This window comes from Daktulosphaira vitifoliae, unplaced genomic scaffold (assembly GCF_025091365.1).
Source record: "Daktulosphaira vitifoliae isolate Bord-2020 unplaced genomic scaffold, ASM2509136v1 Scaffold_3, whole genome shotgun sequence".
In the NCBI taxonomy this organism is placed as follows: Eukaryota; Metazoa; Arthropoda; class Insecta; order Hemiptera; family Phylloxeridae; genus Daktulosphaira; species Daktulosphaira vitifoliae.
In genome coordinates, this window is record NW_026099574.1 from 42,614,317 (window position 1) to 42,630,460 (window position 16,144).

General features: G+C 24.6%; 1 protein-coding gene across 5 annotated transcripts in view; it reads right to left on the bottom strand.

Moving 5' to 3' along the window:
* The window catches only part of LOC126903224 (glutamate receptor ionotropic, NMDA 3A-like), a 98,887-nt gene that overhangs the window by 52,954 nt on the left and 29,789 nt on the right, over nucleotides 1-16,144 (bottom strand). For 4 of the 5 annotated variants that reach the window (XM_050681301.1, XM_050681297.1, XM_050681298.1 and 1 more), the window contains 2 exons: nucleotides 4,709-4,832; nucleotides 3,796-3,926 (listed from right to left, as the gene is read on the bottom strand). The gene's annotated coding sequence lies outside the window, so the exon portion shown is untranslated. The remainder of the gene's footprint in view (nucleotides 1-3,795; nucleotides 3,927-4,708; nucleotides 4,833-16,144) is intronic. The other variant, XM_050681300.1, reaches the window with a different exon arrangement.

A 16,144-nucleotide genomic window follows, 5' to 3' on the forward strand; every position in this document is an offset into this window, starting at 1 on the left:
ATCTAAAATAAAATAATTCATTCAGTTGATATAAATAAACAATTACTTTAAAGACAACATATAGTATTTTATTCTAGTGTAAAAAGCAAGCATTTTACACTACTGTAACTATTTTGTTGGCTTAATGTGGTTTTTTTACAGATAGTTTTCCCAATATTTATTAGAATGGCTAACGGTACTTTACATTTCTAACATAAATCAGTTTCCAGTTCCGTAAATGTGTATAATAAATATTTCTCTTCTCCTATGTTCAACAACATGATTTATTTATGTTTTTGTTCTCTACTCTGTTTTAACTGAAAAATTATATCTCTGTAATACATTTATATTTGCATTATACTGTATTATTCTAATTATTTGATCAAGTTTATAACAAACTCAATACATATATCAAAAAATAAATTTTTATTTCTATCACATTAATATATTTGTACAGATAATTAAAATTTTTTTCATGTAGTACTTCTTAACAAATGTAAGCAAACATTGCTATAATAGCCATTTATTAATTTATATTTTAAATGCGTAGTGTTTATAAAGTATTAATTTATCCGTATATTTATTTAACAGCGAAAATAATTAAATTATTATAGATGTTTAGTTACAAAAAAAGTGTGAAAAATATTGGAGACTGACACTAAAAGCGTAAAACACCATCCAAAATGAGAATTGGAATTTAAGTGCTAATGTATGAAGAGATCGAAACGTTAGTATTCGTGTCGAGGATATTCTCAATTCAAGTCCTCTGACGCCAACTTCAGTAGATCCTCATGATCTACTAATTATATTAACCACTGGCTATTTTTCAATAAACCAACCTATTCTATCCTTACCTGAAACTGACGTTACTGTACTACCCTCGAATCGTTTAACGCGCTAGCTACTAATCCGACAAATGCACCAACAGTTTTGAAAACATTGGTGAATATTAGACGAATCTTCAAGACCGACTTCAATGGACAAAAAAGGAAGAAAATATTAAGATTGGAGATCTCGTCATCGTTAAAGCTCCGAATCGCCCATCTACCGAATGGAAAATGGGCCATATAATAGCAGTTCACCCAAATGCAGCTCAAATAGTGCTTGGGCTACCGTTCATTCCAGAGACTAGTAGCGAAATTAGTCAAACTACCAACGATCAATATATCTCACATGTTTCGTATTTTATCCTGCTTCTTCATGTTTTCCTTAGTGGTTCATTAAAATAAATGCGTACATAGGTGTTATTTTAGTTTTAAGATAGATCTAAGTTTTAAATTTCAATTGATTATGTCGAGAAGTTTGTCTTGAAAACCTTTAGCTTTCAACGTCAGGAGTATGTTGGATATGTAGTTACGAGAGGGCGTTTTTTACGGATTTTGTGATGACTGGCAACGTCTTTTGCATTACCGCCACCGGTTGTGCGAGAAAAATCATCGGTATAATCGATGTATGTTCCTGTTTTTTGTAACGGACAATAGTTATGATAGACAAATAAGAGTAAGATTTCATCAAATCTTTAAAGAGGTATTTTTTACAAAAAATTTTTTTTTATAAAAAATATTGTAAAATTTTATAATTTAAAATTGCCTCAATATTATTAAAGTATGGTTGAAAAATTTTTATATTAAATAAAGATAATATCATGTCACAAAAATATAAATTCAATAAGTCACTTTTTCAATTTAAGCAAAAATAGAATTTTATAACTATGATCATTTTACCCTAAACAAGAAAGATTTTGGCAGTCTGAACTCTAATTCAATCTAGTTTTTTACCTTATTATATATGTAGTAAAAATTCAGAGTAAAAAAAATGTTGTATTATACTCGTCACTATTATAATATGAAATAACAGTGGGCTATTCGTGTGTACAATAATAGTTTTTCATTTGAGATTATTAACGCTTATTTAGAAATTATATTTATATGCTTAAAATAACATGATTGTTTTTAAATAATTAACTCAGAGAAATACTTAACAAACACATACTGTCGTTTAATTATATTATATTAAACACAATTCAGTCATGAGTCATGTATATATGATTCAAAAGTCATGAACTATATAATATACATTATATTATATTAGTCACCTTTAAAAATCACTCTTTAAGAAATTCATAAATTATACTTGTCAGCTTTTTTTACTCTTATCTTAATAAATAAACACTATGTATCAACCCTAGTCTTAAATGTAAAAACAAACTATATTAACGTTATATAAAAATAATTTGTATATACCCACATGTATTAATTTATATATTTTATTTCTTTTATGTATTAATTTATATATTTCACATTTTATGCTTACTTATCAATAAACGATAACACTACAAGAATGACACAATGATGATTGTTTGGGGATACAAAATACTATAAAAGGCAGAGTAATCCTTCTCAGTGAGTGCTGAGGGCTTGGGGCAGTCTGTCTCCAGATATTCAAAGAACTGTTATATTGCGCTTTTGACATCGATACGTAAAGTTTGTAATTATCATTGTCGAAATTCTCACGTGTTATTTTATGAACTAAACATTTGAGTTCGTGTTATTTTGTTATTACTTGATACTATTAAAAGTTATAATAAGAACAAAGAAAAATGATCAGGTAAGATTTCAAATCAATAAGAGTCTATATTTATTATATTATATTATAACTCAATTCTTTAGAATTAATAATCTGAGTACATAACGATAAAGCAATAGATCAAATATTTATATTAATCTTTAAACTTCAATTAATTATTACTGACTAGTTTGTACCTTATATAAAATCACATTACATTACATATCCTCGTTGCTCACCAAATGACCAAATCCCCAAACAAACATAAACTTGGTCAATATACACGACACCCCAATATCACCTATGTCACATCATCTTTATTTTTGTATTATTACAAAAGAAATACGCAAATAAAAATCGTGATATTAAAAAGCAACTTAATTATTAATTTTACCTATGATATTTATAATATTTTAGATCATTAATAAGAAAATAAAACGCGCACTGTTAGTATACCCTCGAAGGGTTTATAAATCGCTTTATTTTTAAATGTAGGACAATCCAACGCATTATTAAGCCTTCCATTTGACTTTGAAGAGACCCATAAAGCATTAAACTATAGCGTTGCCACATAAAATAAAGTTATTGGTTTTCGTCAAGTAACTAGAAAATATTACAATTATCTTACACTTGAACGGATAAGTATGAGATAATAATTTGTAAAACGCAGTAGTTTTCGTCTTTTAACAGTATTTATTGTAATTGAATTCCTAGTTATCTAAGAAAAATCCATAAAACAACGTTTTATGTAACAAAGCAACAGTTTATTGCATTTTGCAGTCTATTCAAAATCAAGAAAGATACTAAAATATTAAACTTAAGTATGAGATTTTTTCCAAAATAAGTGAAAACTTAGCAATATATATACAATAAATATTAAAAGAAATCAAATAGCTAAGATAACACAAAACATTTGTTATAATAAGTCAGATTTTTAAAAATTGCATTTGTGGTGATTTAATTATTTATTATGATAAGTTAAATTAACTTATTATCATATTAAATTAAAGTGATGAAAATCAAGTACTGTCGAGAGTTCCGAAACAGGTAGATAACAGTAATAGAGTCGACATTAATCAGTAACTACAGTACTAGAGCAATTTACTTAAACTTCTAGAGAATACCACTGCTTTACCTTATAGCTTTTTAGGTTCTATTGTTATTTATTTATTCAAGTTCATTTAGTTAATAAAACTGTAATTGATTAAAATTGATGTAATAAATATATATATTTATTCAATTCATTCTTACCACTTCTTCGAGGCGATTTGTATAGGCAAAATAGGTACAGGAATGTGTTCTAATGTTTACATTGCATACTTATTAATGATACAAATGGAATCATCAACTTGCATAAACATGATCTGTTACTTTAATTCGTTCTAGAACACACATTATCGTTTAAATGATTTATGAAACTTAATGAATATAATAAAATATTTATTAAAATATCATTTATTCGAATATTAACACTACAGTATATATTACTTATACGACAATCTAAGAATTTAAAAATTACAGTCGATATTTTTTTTACTTTTTAAATTAAGTCCTCTAAACACAAACAGATTTCTTATTCATCAAATAAAGATATAACATTATCTAATGCCAAATTTTCTTACATATTAATTCTTTACAGGGGAATTATTTAAGTGTGCCTTAAAAATTATCTTTAGAGTATAACTAAATTTTCTCTACATTTTTATTAATAATTTTAATTATAAATATTAAAATGGATATAGGAACAACTTTCTAAAGTATGCTATAAATAAATATGATATAGAGTAAGATTTTTCTTTGGTTACTAATATGTGAGAAAATACTTTTGTTATGTCTATTGTTTAGAATAATTATTCTAAAAATGATACAATATATTATTTAAATTATAATATATTCTTCTTCTTCCTCGCCTTAATCCCAACTACTTGGGGTCGGTCATAAATTATAATATATTAAATTCAAAATAATTTAGGTTTGAATTTTAATTTTTTTAGTAGTTTAGTTCAAAATAATTAAATGATATACACTAACAAAAGGTTGTAAATAAAAATAATTGACTATAAGTATTCTAGACTGGCTGTATGAGTACTAATTAGTTGCTGACTCGTATATCATTATTATAATGAGATTATGAATAAGATTTAAAAAAATATAGTAAAATTACCTGTTAAGTTAAAAATTCATCGGTGAAAACATCTTCAAATTTTGATTTTCTTGTTGAAAGAAATTCACTTTTTGAATTGAAGCGAAATAATTTGCTTGGATATTAGGTTATAAAATGGAAAAGCCTGAAAAAATCAATTAATAATAACCGTTAAAATTATTACTCATAAAGTATAGGGTACATTCGTTATTTTTTTCCATTGAAAAACGTTTATAGAATCTGTAATAATACAGTTCAATGAACGTTTACACAGTATTGATAGAAATTTGAGCTATAAATATTTCATAGACCTAAAGAAAAGTTATAATAAATTCAAAATCGCAAAATTAATTTACATTGGGTTTATGTTACATGTTGTTTTTATCATTATTATAAATAAACGGTCTTAAGCAACACGAGAGAATTAATATTTTACAAAAAGTTTTCCCATTGGGTTGTTTTGGGATGCCTTTAAAAAAAGGCTACTTTGTGTAATAAGACATTTTAATTATTTTTAACACATGCTTCAAATCTCTAGACACCTTAGTCAAATTAAATTAACTAATCCTATACAAACTATAAATTTTCTATACCATACATGTAAATTACCATAGTTTGTTAACACGTGGGTGTTTAATATTTTCATTAAATTTATATTTAATAGATGACATTAATGATGCTTATAAAATTTAAATAGTTACATAGTATCTATTTATTACTGTATAAATTCATCATTAAATAATCTTTTATGACTATTATAATTAAGAATAAAACTTTTAATCAATAAAAATTTGAATTAATTGTTTTAAATTCAATTTTAATATAAAATAGACTGAATATATTTACGAGTTTTCTTAATTTTTGTTGTTTTAATCTAAATTTTATTTAAAATTAAATTGTATGTAGGTAAAAGTTAAGAAACAACTCTTTAATAATTAATATTACATGACATCTACTAAATAAATAAATAGATACCACATGATAAAAATTTTCATTTTTCATAATATATGATTTAATAAATTATACATAAAATTAGATAACAAGTATTCTAACTTTAACAACAATTGTATAATTATGGTAGGTATTGTTATCTGGTACTTTTAGAATTTTAGTATTATTCATGATATTTAAAGTTTATGTTCAAAATGACGTTGCATTAAAAAATATAACTAAAAGATAACTAGCTATGGTTGAGTACTTTTTTATTTTACCTTAAACAAAACTTTATATTTTACGAGATATAAAACAAATGAAATATTCCGTACACAAATTTCCTATAAAATTTATCTCACAAATGTGTTCTTGTTTATGTAAATATATGAAATAGACAAATAAATTAAAAGAATCTTGTAAGTAAATCAAATAGTACTTCATTTAGTTTTGGAAACACAGTAGCTAAAAATAAATCATAAATATTTATTACTACAGATCTTGACACATACAAACTTGAACTTCAGTTTCAATTCATCGCTAAGGTTTTTGAAAATTTATACAATTGTACAAGAAAAACTATTTGGAACACCAATATCCATTTAAGTTTAATCCTCTTAATGTGATTCAAACACATTCTATTTCTCTCTCCTATTTAATTCATTTCTTCTCAATCTAACAAAATTACTTTGAAAATTAACACGTTCCAAGATTCAGATACTAATTTCAACACACTGATGTGTTCACGGTCTTTTGATGTCCATAAAACTGAATTAATTGAGACCAGCCAGTGATATTTCTTTTGGGGATATTTTTTTTTAATTTAAAACAAAAAATACATTTACTTTTGAGCCTTGAAGTTACTCTATTAAATTTATTTTAAATTTATAACAGCTAAAATTATTAACATTTTATTATTAAATATTAAAAATTAGAAGTAAGTATTATAAATGACACTTAACAGAATTACTCTCAGTGTATTTTATACACTGATTTAAATTAAACTAAAAATAAGATATCATGACACAACAAAAAATAATTTAGGTGTTTTTACTATTCGAACATTAAAACCAAGCCACTGTTTTTCTCAAATAGATCTAAACTTATTATGTAAAGTATATATATATATATAATTACATCTTATATAAAATATAGTCATCCTTATTTAATTGTATATTATCGTTATTATTAGTTAAACATTTTTTCTATTGCCATTTACGAAACATTATATCGAGTATTGATTTTGATAGCCTGAAATATTTAGAATTTAATATGCTGTATTCAAATATATTTAAAATGTTTATTGTTTGTTATATAATATTAAATAGTGAATATGTATTCGAAAAATAAATAACAGTTTTTTTTTTTCTTGAATTGAGATCAATTTAATTATTTAAAAATTGAATATGATTATATTAGATTGTACCCTATTATTTTGATTCTTTACATTTTATTTAGAAATTCTGCAAATGACCGTAAGCGTTAGATTACCAAATTATTTATCACAAAGTACATAATGTAATTGCTATGCACGTATCTACTAGGACAAACAAAATACTATAACTATGTTAATTCTGTATTGCATCATAACTCTAATAGTCACTAAAGCTGCATAATTTTCGATAAAGCTTCCGCATTTCAATATTATACAAATCTGCATTAGTATGGAAATTATATTATACCAATGTTTTGTACTGTTGTGTAATACTATCAGCCTATTTTCGGCAAAAGATATAGATATCCCTTTCAAGTAAGGAAACGCCCCGGTCAGCCAATAAAGTTTTATGTTCACGATGCCACAACATCTTCATCGTATCTCCGAACATTCGCTGTTATGTTTATGTTCAAATAAACAGCACACCTTGAATTTGGTTGTAAGCATATCCATGAAAATAAATTTCAGTCATCAGAATTTAGTGTTATGATTGTATTGATTGACTCTTATTATTTAACTGTACTCTATCTCATGAAATCAAATTGATCTTGAACTAAATTAAATCAAAATTTGTCATTAATTTAACAACATTTAGTTTTATTGTTTTTGTTTTTTTAATATATTCATTTATTATTATTAAATGTTTAAAAAGACTAAAAATAATCTAAACGTGACATTGTACTTATTTTACGTGTAGAAAGTAATAAAATGAAATACGTTTGATCAAAATTTGAGAAAAGTAATTTTAAAACATTTTTGTAATTCAAGGCATAAGTCGAAAACCTTTTCATTCCCGTTTGACAATGGTCTTGGTCTCCATTTTACAATAAAAAAAAAAAAGCACTAAACATGTGCTCAGAAGGGATCATGGTACTAGACGATATTGACATCGGCGTAGTTTGGGTTTAAATAAGTCACGTATAGGTTAAAGTATGATCATTTTATGTTATAGAAGTACAATGTAGTCAGTGAGACGACCGTGCAGTTTATATAAGGTCTTACAGGGCTTATTTCAAATAATTGCTACGAAGAATTACAAAGAAACCCAAGACAGGATCGAGGGCTTACACTCAAACTATACCTTCAGCATAAACATAACTATTATATTGTAACGTGTAGAAGTGCATGAATACGAATATGTTATGCAAACAATAAATTATTATTGCACTTCTCTTAGAATCTCTTTTCGGTAAAAAAATAGAGCCAATAGGATGTTCCCTACTTTAATCGAATATACAGTATGTCAAGCAGCGTCCACACTATGCCGAATTATGTCGATCGACACAGTCAAATGTGTACGTGTCGCCCGACTTGGTCGAAACATGTCAAGTCGAGTCGAACGCAACCCCAATCAAGTCGGTACAGATCAAAGAGAATCGATTTAAAAACAATAGTGTGGACGTGTCAAAGCATGTTGCTCGAATTTTTAGATACAGCTAATGTTATTGTATATTTTGTTATCATAACTTTATACTTTTAAAAAGAAACTGATATAAACATTTTAATTCTATTTAGTTTTGTTTTGCTGAGTGAATTTATTTGATTTTTAGTTTTATTAATTCAGATTTATCATTCATTCATGAAAAATTGGAGTGATGAATAAACAATTTCTTTTATTTAAATGTATAACAACCCCAATTATAATTGCAACAGCTGCCACTGCAATATCTTCTGAATCACTCATTTTATAGGTGATTAATAATAATCAATAACTTTGAATATATTAATAATAATATTATAAAATAAAAAAGTATTTGAGTAAAACACACTCGATATTCGTGTAGGTACAGTTATGTCATTCGACTAGTCCACCACACATAGGTGAACAAGTTGAAAGTCGACTGTGTCAATCAACATCATTCGGCATAGTATGGGCGTGGCTTAAAGAAAATAAGGGAACAAGTTAATTTTTAGAATTATGGGAACAAAAGAAACCTTGTTCCTTACTTACTTAACACCCTATAAATTATACAGAGTGTCCCACCATTTTTAACATCTTTAATAGTTATTAACCTCGAAAATATTTTGCGACATTTTTTCTAATAATAATTTTGATAGTTTTGAACTATGTTAAAATCGTGTTTTTATTACTTTCTCTAATGGGAAAAATAAAAACAAATTTTTTTGAAATTTTAAACAGCCATTGATAGCCATTTTATTCCAGGACTTATATCGAAACTATTCACTATGTTTTTATGTTATAACAGCGGAAACGTTTATAATATTATTATGTTATACGTTTTTAATAATTTAAACATTATGAATTTATAATGTTTTTCATTTTGCAGTATTTAAACAATTGTTTAATTTAAAAAATATAAATGACATTATCGCGAAATGTAAAATATCAATAAAGTTTTAAACCAAAAAACGTTATTGATTTTTATATTTTACATTTTGCTATAAACCTTATTGATAACTTTTTTACCTTTTGATTCCAATCGTTTCCAAACGTTATAATTATAACATTATGAAAACGACATGAAACCCAACGGTTTTAACACATCAAACTTTTTTGTCTCTCTACTTTACTCACAAAAAAATTGATGGGTCGATAACAACTTTAAGATAAGTACTTATTGAGATATAAGCATTTTAATACATATAGTGGGTGTGTAGCGCTGGTGGTTGTAGGTCATACTGTATGCGTATACTTCACCCGCGTTCTATACACACTCTATGAATAAAAATGCTTGTAACTCCACTTATTGAAACAAGAAGTTTAGAATCATAAGTTAAAGTTATTATCAACAAATTTTTTTGTAAGAAAAGAGAAAAAAAAGTTATTTAGAAATTTAGGAAAAAATGTATTATTTTTCTTATAGACTTATTGTGCAATCTAAGAATGCATAAACAATCAAAAAAAAAAGTAACACAATATATATTTAATAGATCAAAAGTTATAAGTAGAGCTAGAAATTATATGCATTTATAAATTTTACGAAATTATTCTGAACACACCATTGGTCAGAAATAATTTTTTATTAATTTACTTAAAAATTTTATTATGTGTTTTTACTGACGTTATAGTTTTGAGGGGGATAGGAGGCTTTTTCCTCCCTAAATCGAAAAATACTTCCACGTTACTAATAATCCTATGACAATGTTGTACAATCTTGGACCATTCATAGCTGTTCAAAACAAAATTTATAAATGCATGTAATTTCTAGCCTTGTTTTTTAGATTTTTCAAATCATCGTGTATCACTTTGCATATAGAGTTTCGAGCACAGCAATTAATACCTAAAATCAATGAATTCGCATACGGCGATCGACAATAATGTTAACTTCTAAAAGCAGATTTAGAAACCAAAAGTCTCGAACGACTTATTTTTTTTTAATTATATGATAAATTGTATGGGCTTTTTAATTTTAAATGCAGTTAAAACTGTTATGAAAATGTCAGTTTTCATTTTGAAGTACACTCTTATTATAATAGTACTCTAAGTATTAGAATAACTAAAGTACATTAGAAGTTACAAAACATTTATTGCAAATAGATGAAACGTATGTAATTGACTTTCAAAATCAGTTTCTTATAAATATTTTATGATAATTCAGATGAATAATGTTTACTTCGAAATCCTTTACCAAATATACAATATCCGTATATTCGCAAAGATAATCAATTAAACATGACATGCTACATTATACATAGAACGTTTGGAATGCTCACATTTTCACTAAATTAATATTCATATTTTATAAGTCAAAGGCTTCTTCCCGTAGAATTTATAATTAAATTTTAAGATCTATAGCTACCTACGATTATTTGTAACGTTGCTAAAACTTGTAGGCATTTCATTGTTTATATAATTGTTATAATACTTTATATAATTTCTACAAGGCTTGAGTATATAAATAATTTATTCAAAATACAAATTCAATTAAAAATATTATCATCTGAACTAAATCATTATACTAATAATTTTTAAGTTAACAGACGATTTTTGTTTAAACCATAGATTTAATTATGTCTCAATTTAAAATTACGTAAATATAATACACCTGATAATACAACTACGTTTATTTATTCATTTCATAATATCTTCATTTAATTCAAAATCAAAACATTTAAACACTAAAAATTTATAAATTTCAACTAATAATTTCATTGATTATTACAAACCAACGAATAATATCTTGAATATTTTCAACAAATTTATAAATATACATTATTTATACGTTCTTAATTAAATCTAATTACATTTCTCAATTAACAGTAACAACATATTAAATACATAATTTAATGTTTGAATAATGGCAATTAGCTTGAAAATTATTTACTACTAAGGTTTTTAATTCCTGATTTAGGTTGAACGATTAAAGGTAATACATTATTACTTATTTGAAGCCTAATATTTTTTTAATTAAATATTTATTGTATTGAAAATTTGATCCCAATTATTTAATTTTATAATTAAATGTAATTAGTATTAAAATCTAAAAATTAAGTAAAACTGGTTTTAAAATTGATTACTAATATTAAATAATATTTAATTATATGTGTAACCAAAAAAAAATATATTTGAAAATTGTACAAATGGTTTTATTTTTATTATGTGTTAACTTTGAAGCTTACTAGTGAATACGCTATAAATTATATATTTTATAGTTTTTTCAAAATTCTATTTATAGTTCTAAATATCTAAATCGCATTCTAAATGTCAAATAGTTAGAAGTAATTCAATCAAAGTCCTAAACATTAAAATATGTTCTCTAGGTTTAGAAGTACACAATAGCAAAGAAATATTTAGATAAAAATTTGTCACTTTTATAACTACAAAAAATATTATAAAGTTTTTCAAATTTTTAAATCGATATTAAGTATCTGACCAAAATATCATTCTATTGAGCTAATAACCAACAATAGAAAGTTGAAGTAAAAATCCTAGAGGTTTTGTACTTATTTTTGATTCAACATAAGATTTTGAATTTGAAAAAAAATTATCTTTTTTCATTTAAATTATTAAATTTTCTTGAATTTTAAAAATCAAGATAGTAATATTTAACAATCAAGATGCAACTCTAATTGTCACTGATATTCTCGCATTGTGTATGAATAAATAAATGATTAGCTATTTTAAGCTAAATTTTATGATAAAACAATTTTTGTAGAAAATATCTTGAAATTTTATCTTTACATAAATGTATAAAATAAACTAATGAATATCACACTTCAAAATTATGCCGATGAGTTGAATTTTTTGCTCAAGTAATTGACCTAATTAGTCTGCTTTATAGCTAGTACTCGTTAAAAACAGATTTATTTTAAGTGTAAGTTACACATAAAGTTACAGCTTTGTTTTATTTTGGTCATTATGCTAACACCCTATCATTTATGGCAATTCTAAAATAATGAGTAAAAAAAAAGCCATTATTTAAAAGAGATAATTTTCCTTAATTTTATATTATTCGCAAACAAACAGTCAATAAATTTTCAATGCATTTAACTAGTATATTGTATAAACTAGTTTTAATATTTGTGTAAACCATAAATGTTATGCACACATGCATACTGTAATGGTTGTCCAACGCTTTGATTAGTAGCAAATAGTAATTTTTTTAATGATCGAAACTTTTGAATGTTAAAAACTGTAAAATTATCAAAGCATTTCAGTTTATAAATACAATTCAAAAAAATTTGTCTTAATGGAAAGAATTCTTTTAAAAAATAAATTAAAGTACCGTTTTAATTTTAATTATTTAGTTAATAAAAATCAATGTTGATAAGACCCAATAAATAATTTCATGAAAGCGAACCCTTTTTCTTAATTAAAATTAAAGCTCGAGATGAATAATACTTTGGTCTGCTTTCTTAAATAAACGTGAATATTATATAAACATCATTTATCGACCAGAGTAATTTGTCAAGTCCCAACTCCATACATTAAGGGTTAAAATTAAGTTGACTCATAAACTGGCTGTTATTTGTTATAAATACATTAGCAAGAATATGACATCATTACATTACAGATGTTCATGGTAAATCATAGATTTTTTTTATGTAACTCACAAGTTTTTAATCTCTGTTATGAATTTTTTTTTAATTTGTAGTAAAATCCCATTAATCAAGATTATTTAAACATATTTGTAATTTATAATAGTTGAAAATTTGTTATTTTAATTGTTATTTTATTTTATTTTTTGGTTCTATTCCTATTTCTATAATTTAAACCAAAACAAATTTTAAGAATAATTTAAAATGTGCAATACTATTATTTGTTTAAAACTATTTATAGAATATATCTTTAGTTAATAATTATGAAATCAGGAAAAATAATAAAACAAAAATTATAAAAATCAAAAAAATTTTGCTGTAGAAACATAAAAACATTATTGACAAACAAATTATATTTATAACGAAATAGTTTACTCAGATAACAAAATAAAAATATAATATATCATTTTATACTTATTCTAATAATAAAATCAAATTTTATTAACAAATTTAATGTTCCTTATGTGAACCTATATTTTTTATTTACCGATACTATAAAATCAAATGCAAAGTTTAGTAATTAAATTTACTGTAAAAATCCAAAGACAAAATTTTATTGGTCATTTTATTTTTATATAGCTTGTTCGAGAAATACAAAATTTAATTTCTTTTAATTCTTAAGCAAAAAATTTTATTTAAGTTTATACAAATCGTATGAACTTTACTCTATTTATCTACTTTACACGTATCTACAGATTTATAATCAATAGTCAGTAATACGATAAAATAAATCTTATTTTAAGCTTTTAAAATTATAGCTCTCATTTGAGCTCATTATTATTTCTAATATTCATTGAAAAATTTCCTCGGATCTTAGATGAAATTGTATTATATGCGAATAATGCGAAAATAATTTATAATAGAAGATCTTTAAAAGATTAGATTCTTTTACAATTAAATTTAAATGAAGAAGTTTCTTGGTGTAGAAATAGTTACCTACCACTTATTATAAATAAATTTCAAGTTATATTTTTTACTTGAAAAAGAAACTCTTTTATTTATTATTATAAAATCGATAGTTGTGATCTTTCGTGCGTTAATTCTACAATAGATTTAGATAAATTCTTTGAACACGACTTTTAGTATTAAGATTTATCATAAAATTATACTATAAAATACTTGGTTTTATCAATAGAAATACTAATGATTTTAGAAACCCATTTCGTATAAAATCGTATTGAATTGAATAGTCTTATCTGGTCTTGTAATTATATTACTTTTAATAATGAACTTGATAATGTTTAACATAAATTCTTGAAAAAAGTATTCTATCTTACTTGTATTCCTCTTTAAATATTTTATTAGTCCTATTCTGAATTACTTATATCTTGATAGTCTGTCTATTAGATGTAATTTTTATTTTTGATATTTCTAATAGTTTTGTTATCTGCCTAGAAATATTATTTTTGATAGGTGTCCAAATTCCTTAAAAACATACTCAAAATAAAAAATATTTGTAATTCCATTTTATAAAAATAATTCATTTCTATCCAAGGATTTACGATTAGCTAATATTATATCAATCTCTTTTGATTTTTGAATGTTACTTCGTGATATTTTTAAGCTCTAAGTTTTATATTATTTAAGAGATCAAAAAAATAATTAAATCATTTTTATTATCTAAGATGTATAGTTTTATAAATTGTTTATATACTTTTATATATTTTAGTTAAGCTGTTTGAATACTACTATAATTTTTTTTTTTAAAAAGCACTTTGCCCGTTAAAATATTAAAATAAAAAATAAATAAAATCAAAGAAAATGTGATAGAATAAACGCTATAATTTTTTATTTTATTTAAGTTTTATTCGTATATAATACATTTTTATGTAATAAATTTTTAATATACTTTTGTATCATAACAAAAAAATCATGGTGAAAATAATAAATATTGAGTTGTTTAGACTAAGCTTACTATTACGGCGTAATATGTTATACTTTTTCGTATATACGTATACTATTGTCAAATTGAATATACAGTTAATAAAAAAAGAATTCTTTGGCACCAAATTCTATGGTTTAAAATACCTGGAAACACTAAGTAAATGATGCGATAGAACCGATCATGACAGTACTTCGTGAATTAGAATTCCGGAGGGACCTTGATGTATATAGATAGTATGCCAAGTTTGATGGCCAGGCAAATGCAAAAAGACATAGAAAATAAAAGAAAAATCACAAACAGTTACTTGAAGGTGATAAAAACAAATGCGTAAAGAATGGAAAAGTAATATTCACTAGATTACTTACACTACATTTTTTTATTTAATTTATAATGTAATAATAAAATGAATATATGAAAAAAAAATATAGGGGATTAATTTACCAAGCTGGGATGTTGGATTTGGTCAAATGGTTTGCATCGAAATTCTATTGGGGTTCGTAAAGTCCGAGGGTTTAGAACAATACAGGCAAGTAGATATAATAAGAAAATAATTAATAGCCCTCTTTTTCGAGGTGTAATAAATAATTAAATTAAAAAGCTCCTTCAACAGTACACTAGGGTATTCTTGAAATGGCGGTCACCTCCTCTCCGACACCCAGTCGAAATGTCATTAATAAGCTAACCGGTAAACACCTTTAACAGAACATTGAATTATTTTTGGAATAGCGGTGGACTCCTCTTTGATACCTAGTCGAAGTGTCTATTAATAAATTACGAACTAGTTAATGATGATTCATAAAGGTATGAAATTAGTTTTAATATGATTTATTCTTTTATTATTATTTACTCACATTATTAATTCTAAAGAATTGGGATAATGTAAATTCACTTGCATTGTGTTTTGTTGTTATTCACTATTTCAGCTATAATTCTCAATGTGTGTAGACAACTTTTTCTACATTCCAGAACACTTAGAAGGGTAAAAAAAAATTAAATAAGACAAAAAATGTTGAAACGTAAAATAGTACACTGTGTCTATCGACGACAACACGGGACCGCAAAATATAATTCTTTATAGAGATAAAAAGATTCGAGTAAAACTTGAACTCATTTTGGATTGAATCCAAAATTTGCACTTATACGCGAGCAAAACTAAGCCTTTTTATATTATCTTTAATTACTTCCAATTTTTGGATATTGTCATTAG